The 14,325-nt window shown below is 35.6% G+C and overlaps 1 protein-coding gene and 1 long non-coding RNA gene across 4 annotated transcripts in view; one reads left to right on the top strand and one right to left on the bottom strand.

Moving 5' to 3' along the window:
* Positions 1-14,325, top strand: part of LOC141384432 (uncharacterized) — a 175,556-nt gene that overhangs the window by 53,357 nt on the left and 107,874 nt on the right. The gene's annotated exons all lie outside the window — the stretch shown is intronic.
* klf7a (Kruppel like factor 7a) overlaps positions 1-14,325 on the bottom strand; it is an 89,261-nt gene that overhangs the window by 32,590 nt on the left and 42,346 nt on the right.

The following is a 14,325-nucleotide window of genomic DNA, read 5'->3' on the forward strand; positions in this document are numbered from 1 at the left end:
CTCAGATTCTAGATATTCAAATTAGTTTTTCATAAATTTTTTTTTTGGCTTGGACCCTTTATTAATCAGGGGTCACCACAGTGAAACGAACCGCCAACTTATCCAGCATATGTTTTACTACATATGTTACCTACACTACGGCCAATTTAGCCTACACAAATCATCTATACCGCATGTCTTTGGACTGTGGGTAAAAACCGGGGCACCACGAGGAAACCCACACGAACCGAGGAGAACATGCAAACTCCACACAGAAATGCTAACTGACCCAGCCGAGGCTCAAACCTTCCTGCTATAAGGTGACAGCGCTACACACTTCGCCACCCAAATTAGTTAGTATCTCAGCCAACTATTGTCCTATCATAACAACTCATACATCAATGTATTCAGTTTTCAGATTATGAATGCATCTCAATGTCTTTCGTATGACTAGTTTTGTTTTCCAGGGTCACATTTAAGTACTTTTATTCATAGACCTCATGTACAATGTTGTAGTGTAAAACCCAAAGTTTTATAATATTTTGTACATTAAAACAAAAATTGCATACATTATTCTTAAAACACTGTCTCTAAATGATTTTAAATTATTTTTAAATATGATTTAATAAGGATTTTATCTTTCATAAAACTATTGTTTATTAAATGGCCGTAGTATACATGATATGATAGCCATAATGCACAAAACATTTACAATTGAAAAATAGTCACTTTTAGTTTACATTTACGTTTACATTTAGTCATTTAGCAGACGCTTTTATCCAAAGCGACTTACAAATGAGGACAAGGAAGCAATTTACACAACTAAAAGAGCAACAATGAATAAGTGCTATAGGCAAGTTTAAGGTGTGTAAAGTCTAAGAAGGAAAGCATTAGTAATTTTTTTTTTTGAGTACAGTTAGTGGTATATCCAGAGAGGCAATTGCAGATTAGGAAGTGAAGTGGAGACTAAATAGTTGAGTTTTTAGTCGTTTCTTGTAGACAGCGAGTGACTCTGCCGTTCTGATGCAGTTAGGGAGTTCATTCCACCAACTGGGCAGATTGAACGCGAGAGTTCGGGAAAGTGATTTCTTCCCTCTTTGGGATGGAACCACGAGGCGACGTTCATTCACAGAACGCAAGTTTCTGGAGGGCACATAAATCTGCAGAAGTGAGAGCAGATAAGAAGGAGCAAAGCCAGAAGTGACTTTGTAGGCAAACATCAGAGCTTTGAATTTGATGCGAGCAGTAACTGGCAGCCAGTGCAAACGGATGAGCAGTGGAGTGACAAAACCCAACTGTTCATTCACTGAGACACACACTGAGACTTGTTAGTTTGTTTTTATTTTATTTATTCATCCAAAATTAGTCAAGTTAAGGACCTGATTTCAAGATACCATTTTTTGCCCTTCCAGCTGCAACCCAGTACTGGGAAACACCCATACACTATCACATACATTACGGCAAATTTAGTTTATTTAATTCAGCTACATCGCATGTCTTTGGACTGTGGGGGAAACCGGAGCACCTGGAGGAAACCCAAGCCAACACGAGGGAGAACATGCAAACTCCACACTGAAATAACCAACTGACCCAGCTGAGACTCGAACCAGCAACCTTCTTGCTTGTTCTAACCACTGAGCTACCGTGTCGCCCTGTATCTTAATGTATCTGAGATAAATAAACCAGAAACACCAGATTCTTCTGTTTTTACACATTGTTTGTACCTATTAAACTACTCAAGCAATTAAATGAAAGATAAAATCATCCAGGCTAATCTACCTCATTTGCTCTGCATGTAAAGTAATGCCTTTTTTTCTCTTTTTTTTTGGACTCAGAGTAACCCCTTTCTGGACCGTTAACTGTGTACTGAGACTGCGATTGCATATCATTTGCTTCAGCAGGTCTTCAGGAATAGATGGTTACTCTGTGATTGATTACACAGGCTAGACTGGAGCTCTCTGGAGCTGAAGAAACAGACCTGGCCTGAATTGCTTGTTAGAGCTTTTATGTGGAGCAAAACTGGCTCTTCAAACACAAGGAGAGAAACAGAAAGTGAGAGAGAGCAATCAGAATCGGATTCTTCCATTATGGATGGGTTTTATATTTCATACAAAAGAAAATTTTTTTAAATATAGTAACAGGGTAAAAGAAGAGCAGTGCCAACATAATATGCAACTTATCAGCCACTTCTGTTTCATGAAGATGCTTTAAGGAGATATATAATACTTTTTTTTTTAATTTAGCAAAACCACATTTTCATTTAACATTGTTTTTTTTTAACTGTAAATGAGTAAGAATTGCCATGAACAACCTTTTATGAATATTGTGTCACATACATGACCTCAATTTCATATGAGGTAAAGCCCACATTAGATTTTCATGACTGTATGATCTATATTTAGCAACACTGTTGTAAATGCTCAATTTAGAAAATACTATAGTAATGATGACACAACTATGAGCATGTTTGATTTATCTATCATTGCATGTTTATAAGGTGCCAAAGGAAATTACTTTTTGATTCTGGAAAATTGTTTTGGACTATAAATAAATAAATGCAATAATAATAAAAAATATAATAATAATAATAATAATAATAATAATAATAATAATAATAATAATTATTATTATTATTACTATTATATTATTATTTTTCATAATACCCTAAGGTGCTGTAGCAAATATATTTTGATTCTGGATATTGTTATGCACAATAAATAAATAAATAAATAAATGCAATAATAATAATAACAACAATAACAACAACAACAACAATAATAATAATAACAAATATTATTTGTTTTGCATGAATTTAATTGTATTATCTTTTCCATTTTCTTGTATATATATATATATACACATACATTTTATATACTCGTGAAACTTAAAATACTAATATAATTGTATGATGTTTCTCCTTTAAATTGTTTTTGCACAGCAGCAGAAGCAATAATGTCAATGCTTTATTTTCTGAAATGTTCCTCATAACCTGACCCAAGCCTTTAACAAAACGCTAAAGAACAGTAACCTCTTGTGTCTCAGACAAACTGCCCTCCAGCTACAAACGTCTTCTCTTGAATCTCCAAACGTGACGCTGGTTTCAGCTCAGCTTCTTGTTGCTAGGCGATGTTGTTTGCTTGTCATTTCATGAAAGGAGCGTCTGCCGTTCTTTTTTTTCTTTTTTTTTCTCGGCGTTAAAAGCATTTTAATGTCTGCGCAGAACTCGAAGGTTTCAGAAGTCAGGTAAACAGAGCATAGCTGAACTGACATTACCCGAGAAGTCACCTGGAATATCTATAGTTAGAAAACACAGATCCTCGCTTAACCATAATCTCCCAATCCGCTCTCTCGACTCGCTCAAAACAAACATTTGCATTTCTAAAAATCTGTTGTTGTCGCTTTCACCATAAACACACACTGGTTTCTCGCTGTGCCCTGAACTGATGGGTAATTAGTCACTTAAATGAAGCAGTAAAGAGATACTCTCTCCATTGAGTGAAAGCGCTGATGGCTGCGTGCATCTCTGTGCATGTTTTCCCAGCTCAAGCATTGACATTTAAAAGCCTCAACTCAGCAGGCCGGCAGCGGTGCGCGCTCTATGGGCCCTTTGGACACACGCCGACATGGGAGCCATTGATTTTTTTAATGTGCTATAGGGCTATGGTGGTCTGGCGTGTCATGCCTGTGTGCTGTTGAACCATCACACGTATGACAGGAACACGGTACGACTGAGTTCGAGGGGAGTTCGCTTGGAAAAAGGCCAGACGTGAGCATGTATGTATGTGTGTGTGTGTGTGTACGGAAGGATTACATTTTGAAGGTGAGGCATTTTTCTTATCGCTCTTCGGCTTTTCTGCGTCTCGCCCCTCCTCCCACTGAAGTGACATTCAGAGGATATTGTTACTTAAAAGGGATATATTATGCTCCTTACATAAGATGAAAAAGAAATCTGAGGTGTCTGCTGAATATATATGTGAAGTTTCAGCTCAAAATAACAAATATACCACACAGAATTGGGTGTAATTCGTTACTGTAATTAGAACTCTTATGCCTAGTTCAGACTGCGTGATTTTAGCCCCGATTTCGGCTCGCCGACAGGTTTTGAGAAATCGCCGACAAATGCCTGAAATCACAGGCAAATCGCTGCTCGTGCACGTGAGTGACAATCACACAGTATGAACTATCAACGACGCGATCTGAGAGAATCGCCGATGCCTGCGAGATATTTGGTGTGCTGAATATCTGGAGCTGTCGGCGATTCAAATCATGCCGTGTGAATTGAGTTTTAACTGAAAATAACATCAGCGATCGCCTACAGCCAATGAGAGAGCGGCATTCACTTGCGTGTGTGTGTGTGTACCTGCTGCAGGCCAGCGGGAGGCTGGGGGAGAAGTTAAAAGCTCTCTTTTTCGGTTTATTTGGACCCACGAAATGGAGGAAAAACCAGTGGAGGTTTGACAGGACTCAGGAGCAACCGTGTCTGTTTGATGTTTAATACAGAAAGAAATTAGTTTATTATCAACGTTGAGGAGAAATGGCTAATTCCCTTTAAACCCAGGTGAGCAAACATGTACATGTTCTACCCCATTAAAGGCTTCTTTCTCATTATGTAGTTAATAACAAAAGATATAATACGTGTTTTTGGCTGTGAGATGTAGTTTGGACGATGTTGTCGGCGATTCTCCCTATAGTAAAGTCATGCGGTTTGAAACCCCCTGTCACCGATCCATCTTGCAGTGTAAACAAAGTAGCGACGAAACGCTAGCCCAGATAGTCATGCAGTGTGAAAACATCTGTGACACGACTACTTTGAAAATCATGCAGTCTGAACTCGGCATTAGTCATTTTACTTGCCTTAAATGTTTACTAAAGAAGGTTTATCTTTCATCAGGCTGATTGAACATGCATACAAAACAATGAATTGAGTCAAAAATTCATAACTCAATTCTCAATTCATAAAATTAGATACTTTTATTTTGTTAATACTTTAAAGGTGCAGTAGGTGATTGTCTTCAGAAGCGTTTGTTGTAGCGCTGGTGAAAGTCTCCTCACAGTCTAATATTAATGATTAAAGTAAATGATCTAAATGTATTTATATGTATTTTTAGTAAGGGTGTCACGATTTCAATTTTAAATGAAAAAAGATCGAAATTTATCCTCAATTTCGATTATCGAATCAAAAAATAGAATCGTTGATGCTGCCATGCCCCCAATGTCCCATCAGCTTGGCTTGCCAAGCGAGAAAAAAACACGCTTGTTGAAGGGCTTGTTAAACTGTGCAGACGCAAGAGAGACCCGTCGACAGAGCTTAAACTTTAAGGGCTCGGCAATAAGGGCTGCCCGATGGGCCGGGGCCAGCGTGCGAGACGCTTGGGCCAGTGTACAGTGCTGCTTTGTTGCCTGGCAGATCGAGCCAGAGCTGCGTGCTGCGACTGTCTGTCAACTGTGTGCAAATACAATCTTACGGTGCTTTCACACAGACGTTTGTTTCGGAATCTGTCTCGTTTTCCCCGTTAGTTTGTTTGGCATATATCCAGCAGTTGCGCTCGCATCCACGCTAAATCTATCAGTCCGAGATCGCCTGAATGAGACGGTCTCTGCCCTATTGAGCGGACCGATTGTAGTGAGAAAACAAAACAATGCTACGAACTAACGACCCAGGCTATATCACAGTGTATTATGATTGTGTAATAGCCATTTATACGGCTATATGAAGAGAGAATGATGAGCAGGGCGAGATGTCATTCTCACCGGTAAATGCGACATAAAATTTATGAAATGTTTCGTTACTTTAAAAGGTTTTTTTATGTTTTGATTTCTACTGTCTATGCATTTAGATTTATTATTTCATATAGTATCAAGTAATTTTAAATACTTAATGAGTAACTGAGTTATTTTTCAGCCGTAGTAATTAAAAAAAGTTATTTAAATATAATTTTAATGATGTAATTAATAATTAGGACGAGGCAGTGGCGCAGTAGGTAGTACTGTCACCTCACAGCAAGAAGGTCGCTAGGTCGCTGGTTCGAACCTTGGCTCAGTTGGCGTTTCTGTGTGGAGTTTGCATGTTCTCCCTGCCTTCGCGTGGGTTTCCTCCTGGTGCTCTGGTTTCCCCCACAGTCCAAAGACATGCGGTACAGGTGAATTGGGTAGGCTAAATTGTCCGTAGTGTATGAATGTGTGTGTGAATGTGTGTGTGTGGATGTTTCCCAGAGATGGGTTGCGGCTGGAAGGGCATCTGCTGTGTAAAAACTTGCTGGATAAGTTGGTGGTTTATTCCGCTGTGGCGACCCCGGATTAATAAAGGCACTAAGCAGACAAGAAAATGAATGAATAATTAATAATTAATCCCTTTTTTGAACTTTGTGACTTACCAAGCATTGACCCCACATATCATGTATTATAGATTGCCGTATTATTTTGGTGTTTTCAAAAAACACAAACATTTGTGTGGTTCTTTTTAAATGCAAATGAGCTGCTGCTTTCCAGAAGAGGCGGAGACTTTACATGCTATTCTGACAGCAAAACAAGCCAATCTCACACAGCCAAAATGTCAGAAATGACCAGTAATAAAAGCCTTACATGTTCAAACCAGAATCGGACAATGATGGAGAGACTTATAATCTGAACAAGCATGTTCCTGAATGGTTAGTGGATACTTTGATGTAAATGTGGTGTAGTAAAGTTGATTATGTTCATTAGCTGTTTCCATTCACCCATTTTTATGCAGATTTTGCAGTATTGTAAAAATGGAAACACCAAGATGTGCCTTAAAAATACACAACTGAGTAAAATGTGCATAAACTAAGATGAAGCATGTTCATCAAAAAACGTCATGTGATTTTGTTTTAACAGCTGCAATTATCCCATAAATACAGCACAATGTCAGAATTAGGGCACGATGGGATGGCTTTAAATGACAAACCAACAGACCGACCACATTGAACAACATCTGAAATGTTGCTTTGGTCATTTTAAATGCTTCACAGAATGTCTGAAATACCAAAGTCTGTCATCAAAGATATTCGTGCAATCTCAAGTCTCCAAAAGCCACTGCATATTCATTGAGTTTCATCTTCATTTCCCGAGATGCAAGAATTGTATTTATATAGAAAAGAAATAAACAGTGAATTCCACTACCACAGCAAATGTAAATTTTCCTATTGATATGCTTCGCCAGTTTATCAGGAAGCGATTTTGTTCGCAATATTTGAGTTATGTGTCGTGACGAGTTTTATACTGTTTCCGGGTCCACTTTTTGGTCATATCACAAGGTAAAGTGTATTTTATATAAATATCATGGCCCAGCGCTATTTTACAGCAACTCGTAACTTTTTGATTTAGCGGCTAATTCGTATGAATTCGTAGATCTAATTTGTACAATTTACTATTATTTGCTTATCCCCCAATAATGGTTGGGTTCAGGGACGGTGTTGGGTGCCACGCCTCCTTTTTAAAAATCGTACATTTTCGTACGACTGAACTTGTATGAATTAGCTACTAAACTGACAAGTAAAATACTAACGTTTCCTCAGGAGATCAAGCTGTTTGCAATATTTGAGTTATGTGTCATGACGAGTTTTATACTGTTTCCGGGTCCACTTTTTGGTCATATCACAAGGTAAAGTGTATTTTATATAAATATCATGGCCCAGCGCTATTTTACAGCAACTCGTAACTTTTTGATTTAGCGGCTAATTCGTATGAATTTGTAGATCTAATTTGTACAATTTACTATTATTTGCTTATCCCCCAATGATGGTTGGGTTCAGGGGTGGTGTTGGGTGCCACACCTCCTTTTTATAATTGTAGATTTTCGTACGACTGAACTCGTATGAATTAGCTACTAAACTGACAAGTAAAATACTAACGTTTCCTCAGGAGATCAGGCTGTTCGCAATATTTGAGTTATGTATCGTGACGAGTTTTATACTGTTTCCGGGTTCAACTTTTTGGTCATATCACAAGGTAAAGTGTATTTTTTATAAATATAATGGCCCAGTGCTATTTTACAGCAATTCGTAACTTTTTGATAAAGCGGCTAATTCGTATAAATTCGTAGATCTAATTTGTACAATTTACTATTATTTGCTTATCCCCCAATGATGGTTGGGTTCAGGGGTGGTGTTGGGTGCCACGCCTCCTTTTTAAAATTGTAGATTTTCGTACGACTGAACTCGTATGAATTAGCTACTAAACTGACAAGTAAAATACTAACGTTTCCTCAGGAGATCAGGCTGGTTAGACTAACCAGAAAACCATAAAGCATTTTATGATAATGAAATATTATGATAAGCATTTACCAAAACGTTTATTTCACTTTTATTTTTGCTATACATGCTTGTAATTTATTATAATTTATGCTGATACACTTCATAGAAAAAGACTTGATATAAATTAATAAAATCTTCACAAATAGAGCTATTCAAATTGTCTGGTGAAATTCATACCACAGTAAATATCGCAGCAAAACCAAATATCACAAAGTCAGATTGTTCCAATATCATGCAGCCCTATAGTTTATATATATATATATATATATATATATATATATATATATATATATATATATATATACATAAAAAATTAAGATATTAAAAACTTGATAATCTTGCTGATAATCGTTAAATGCACCATTACCGTCTTGTGAATAGGGTCCACAGAACATGGAAGTCAGATTTTCCCGAAATGTCCCCTTTAAAATGGCACAAAATCCAATGTATCCAGCGCTGTGTGATTTAGAGTGGATGCCAACAGCCATAAAAGCTACCCTGTGGATTTGCAGATTCGCAGATCTCTGACAGTTTGGATGTTTAATCAAAACTGATCGCAACTCGACGCCCCAGTTTTGCCGTAAAATAGGCAATAAAAAAGGCAGATCGTCGCTCAGTTGGATAACAGATGGCTCGAATTTGGTGTTGTGGTCCCTGTGTGGGTCACACATGATCTGCGAGAGACTGTGACATAAAACAAACCTCAAGTCCCCCAAGTCAAGGTCAGCCACCTTCGTCTTCCCTCCGTTTCAGTGCAATCAGAAAGCCAAGCCATTTGATATTCATGAGGCTGCCTGATATGTATGATTAGTGTGAACTGATAGACTGCCAGCCATAGTTTTTCATCTGCGGAAAGCAATTAAATAAAACGTCTTTACATCAACTTTTTTTTTGCAAAAACTGGATGTCTAGACTAGACTGCAGAAGACATTTAAAGCAGTTGCATAACAGCACATAGTTGAAGTCAGAATTATTAGCCCTCCTGAATTATTAGCCCCCCTGTATATTTGTTTATCCAATTTCTGTTTAACAGAGAATTTTTTCAACCCATTTCTGAACATAATAGTTTTATTAACTGATTTCTTTTATCTTTGTCATGATGACAATACATAATATTTTACTAGATATTTTTCAAGATACTAGTATTCAGCTTAAAGTGACATTTAAAGGCTTAACTAGGTTAATTAGGCAAGTCATTGTATAACGATGGTTTGTTCTGTAGATAATGAAAAAATATAAAGCTTAAAGGGGCCAGTAATATTGACCCTAAAATGCTGTTAATAAATTAAAAACTGCTTTTATTCTAGCCAAAATAAAACAAATAAGACTTTCACCAGACAAAATAAATATTATAGGAAATACTGTGAAAATTTCACTGCCCTGTTAAACATCATTTAGGTAATATTTGAAAAAGAAAAAAAATTCACAGGAGGGCTAATAACTTTGACTTTAACTGTATACACTGCCTGAGAGAAACAGCCTGGTAATCATAAACACGTACAACCACCCTTTAAAAATTGTAGTTTTATACATGTACATTTGAGCAGAGTATAGTTTACACCAGATCCTTTACTAACCATAGTTAGATCAAAACTAGTTTCTGAAGGATGTGTCAGTAATGACAATTTATGTTTCGGTCCCACTTTGTATTAAGTGTCCTTAACTACTATGTACTTGCATCAAAAAATAAACACAATGTTCTTACTGTGTTGATAATGTATTTGAGAACACTTGTGGTGCTCTTGAGTTGGGATACGGGTATGGTTATGGACAGGTTTGGTGGTATTGTTAGGTTTAAGGGTGGGTTAAGGTGTAAGGGATGGTCAACAGTCTATTTACAAATGTAATTACAGAAATTAATAACAGATGTAATTACATACATGTATTTATTTAAACATTAGTACAATGTAAAAACATGTATTTACCCGATGAGTACATTGCAAAGAATTATTAATTTTAGTGTAAGTACTTATTAATTAATGCCTCTTAGTATAAAGTGGGACCTATGCTTCATATCAAAACTTCATATCCAAAACAAGTCACTATTTTTTTAAACGAATTTTACCAAATTTCCTTTTTGAAGGTGTGACCACTAGAGTAAATATTGATTAAACTTTCATTTTTGAGTGAACTATCTCTTTAATAACCCTGATGGGCAAGTAAATAGTGAGTACGTTTTAATTTTTGAGTGAACGATCCCTTTAATAACTCTGTTTAGGCAAGTAAATAGTGAGTATGATTTAATTTTTGAGAAAACTGTCCCTTTAATAACCTTGATTGGGCAAGTAAATATTAAGTAAATTTTAATTTTGAGGGAACTATTCCTTTAATAACCCTGTTAGGGCAAGTAAATAGTGAGTAGGTTTTAATTTTTGAGTGAACCATCCTATTAATAACTCCGTTTGGGCAAGTAAATATTGAGTAAACTTTTATTTTTGAGTGAACTATCCCTTAAAAACTCTGTTTGCGTAAACATTGAGTAAACTTTTGTTTTTGAGTAAACTATCCCTTTAAAAACCCTGTTTGCGTAAACATTGAGTAAACTTTCATTTTTGAGTAACGATTCCTTTAATAACCCTGTATGGGCAAATAAATAGTGAGTAAATTTAAATTTTTAAGTGAGCTACCCCTTTAATAACTCTGATTGGGCAAGTAAATATTAAGTAAATTAAAATTTTTGAGTGAACTATCCCTTAAAAACCCTGTTTGGGCAAATAATTATTGGGTAAACTTTCATTTTTGAGTGATCAGTTCCTTTATTGACCCTGTTTAGGCAAGTAAATAGTGAGAACATTTAAATTTTTGACTGAACTATCTCTTTACTAACCCTGACTGGGCAAGTGAATACTGAGTAAATTTCATTTTTAAGTGAACTGTCAGTTTATTGAGCCTGATTGGTCCAATATGTCTTGAATAATTTGTATTGCAGTTTTAACATTTGCTTCTCGCCAGAAACCTGCTGTGCCTAGTTAGGAAATACAAATAGTGCGCAAAATGCAAAATAAATAAATCCCATAAAACCTCCCCTTGAAGTCTGTACGTCTGCAGCAGAATCTAATGTCAGCGGGTGCAGAAAGAGAGCAAGCGAAGGCCTCCTGCCGGCGTCTCACAACAGCGTCGTGGAATGGAGCGACTGTCAAACATTGTGAGGTTTGAACTGATAAAGTGAGTCATCTGTGACGTGCCCCGCAGCGAGCGCAGCTGAGAATATGAGAGCCAGATACGCAAGGCCCTTCGCTGTCACTCAAGCAAGGGCCTTTTTTTGGAAGCCTGTCCATCGGTGCCGATTTGCGACCTGCTCCTCGCCGCGGGTTTACCGCCGATGTATCATCTGTAAAGTGACGAACGCGGCTCGCGATTGGCTGTTATGGCAGAAATGTTGACACGTCTGTCTCTCATAGACACAATTATCTGTTCTGCATCTGTGCACCTGTGACAACATGCCACTTCCTTTTTGCGTCTCAGCGTGGCCGCCGGACTTGCCTCGGTGTAAACGGAGCAATGGGTGACTGTAAGGGCTGCATGATATTGGAAAAATCTGACATTGCGATATTTAGTTTTTCTGCGATTTACAGTGTTTTTTTCCTGGGAATAATTTTTCTAAAGGAGCTGTTGACATGGAATTGAACCTGATTTTGGTAAAACCTATATAACAATACAAACATAAAAATAAAAGAAAAACCCCAACAAATCTGAAAAATGAGTTCTGTGTAATAAAAATGGAATAACAGAAGGAGAAAGTACTGAACTACTGAAATATATTTAAGACTTTATATAAAAGGCTTTATTGGTGATGGCAGCTCAAAGACGCCTCTCATATGGAGAATGAAGTCACATGCATTGCTCAGGTGTGATTTTATTTTATTTTTTTCCACAGACTTCAACAGAGTGTCAAAATCTTGATGGTTCTGTGGGTCCCGTCTATCATATCTAAGCTCTATTTTGTATTCTCTATTGGATTTAAGTCAGGTGATTGGCTGTGCCCTTATACAGCTTGATTTTCTTTCTCTGAAAGCTTTCGAGAGTTTCCTTGGCTGTGTTTTAGATCATTATCTCACTGAAATGTCCACTCTGGTTTCATCTTTATCCTCCTGCTAATGTAGATGTTGGACTGAATCAGCTAATATTCATTTACAATGAGGAAGGGCAGAGGGTTGCTGAAGAACTACTGAGAGATTTTAGCTGCTGTCTGGGCTTTCACTGTCTTTCTACACCTTCCTTTCTTCATGTGTTCAATACATTTTCCCTGCATCATTTTATTTTATCACACATAACCTCATTTGTATACAAATTAGTTATGCTTTCTTTGTATATATTGATTTGTTTGGTTATCATCAACATCCAGTGAAAATTTCAAGTCAACAGCACCTTTAGAAATATGTTTTCTGACAACAATGGTGACGTGTTCAATGCTTTCATTATTTTCCCCACTGCATATTGCTATATGAATACAATTTTACTAGATGGTTTGACTAGCTTTATTTGAAAAAAAAAAAATAATAATTTCGATCGATTAAGGGGATTTTTGTAAGGTTGTGAATATAGATATTTATAAAACAAACAAAAAAAAAAACACAAAGAAAAAAGTCAAATAAACAGTGCTTTGTGTTTTTTCGGGAAAGTTAAACAATATTCTGGTGAAAAAAAATTGAGCAATTTTAGGTATTAAGTGAAACTGTGTAGTCTTCATTGTATTAATGATTGAATAAAATTGTTCTTTATTAAAGTTACAAACAAGCCTGAAAGCTTTAAACTCTCTTGAAATGCCTTTCCAACACAAGCCAGACATAAAATGTGCAACTGTAGAAGACACTGTAAAAAGATAAATACAAAAAAATTTATATTAAAAATAATTAAAAACAAAACAATACTAATAAATCTAAAAGTCAAATAAAATCAAATGAAAGATGATCTAAAAAAGTCAGTTTCAAGAGATGATTTAAAAACACTCAGTGATTCTGCATTGTGAATATCAGAGGGTAAAGAGTTCCTCAGTTTAGGTGTCAATGAAGAGAATGCCTGGTCTCCCATATAGATTTTAGCCATGTTGACTGAGCAGTTAAAAGACCAGCATCAGACGAGTGTAATCCAAACTGTTTGGAACAAAATGATTAATTTAGATTGATTGGGGTGATTTTGTAAGGTTGTGAATATATATATATATATATATATATATATATATATATATATATATATATATATATATATATATATATATATATATATATATATATATATTTATTTATATATATATATATATATATTTATTTATATATATATATATATATATATATATATTTATTTATATATATATATATATATATATATATATATATATATATATATATATATATATATATATATATAGAAATATATGTATATACATATATATAGAAATATATGTATATATATATATATAAATATATGTATATATATATATATATATATATATATATATATATATATATATATATATATATATATATATATATATATATATATATATAAATAAAAGTAATAAAACAAACAAATAATAGACCAAAAAAAACAAATAGTCAAATAAACAGTGCTTTGTGGTTTTTCGGGAGAGTCAAACAATATTCAGGTTATTAATGAAATATATAACGAACCTGTATAGTCTTCATTGTATTAATGATTGAATAAAATTGTTCTTCATTAAAGTCCTGAATGCTTTAAACTCTCCTGAAATGCCTTTAAAACTCATGCAAATGATCAAGTGTCACTCAATTATAAATACTTTGCTATGACTCCACAATGAAATCCCATGTATTCTCAGTTGTTGTGCTGATATTCCCAACTGAACATTGTATATCCTGCAATTGCGGGCACACACATTGCGATATCGATGCTAAAACCACATATGGACCCTTTTCACAATACTTTTATGATGACGCGTGTAACGGTCATCATAATCTTAAATCCTTGAATTTCCCAACCCTGTTCCTGGAGACACACCAACAGGTCATATTTTGCATGTCTCCCTTATCCGACCCATTAACTTCAGGTTTTAGAGTCTCTTCTAATGTTCTGACGAGTTGATTCAAGTATGTTT

This window comes from Danio rerio, chromosome 1 (assembly GCF_052040795.2).
Source record: "Danio rerio strain M-AB ecotype USA chromosome 1, GRCz13ab, whole genome shotgun sequence".
NCBI lineage: Eukaryota > Metazoa > Chordata > Actinopteri > Cypriniformes > Danionidae > Danio > Danio rerio.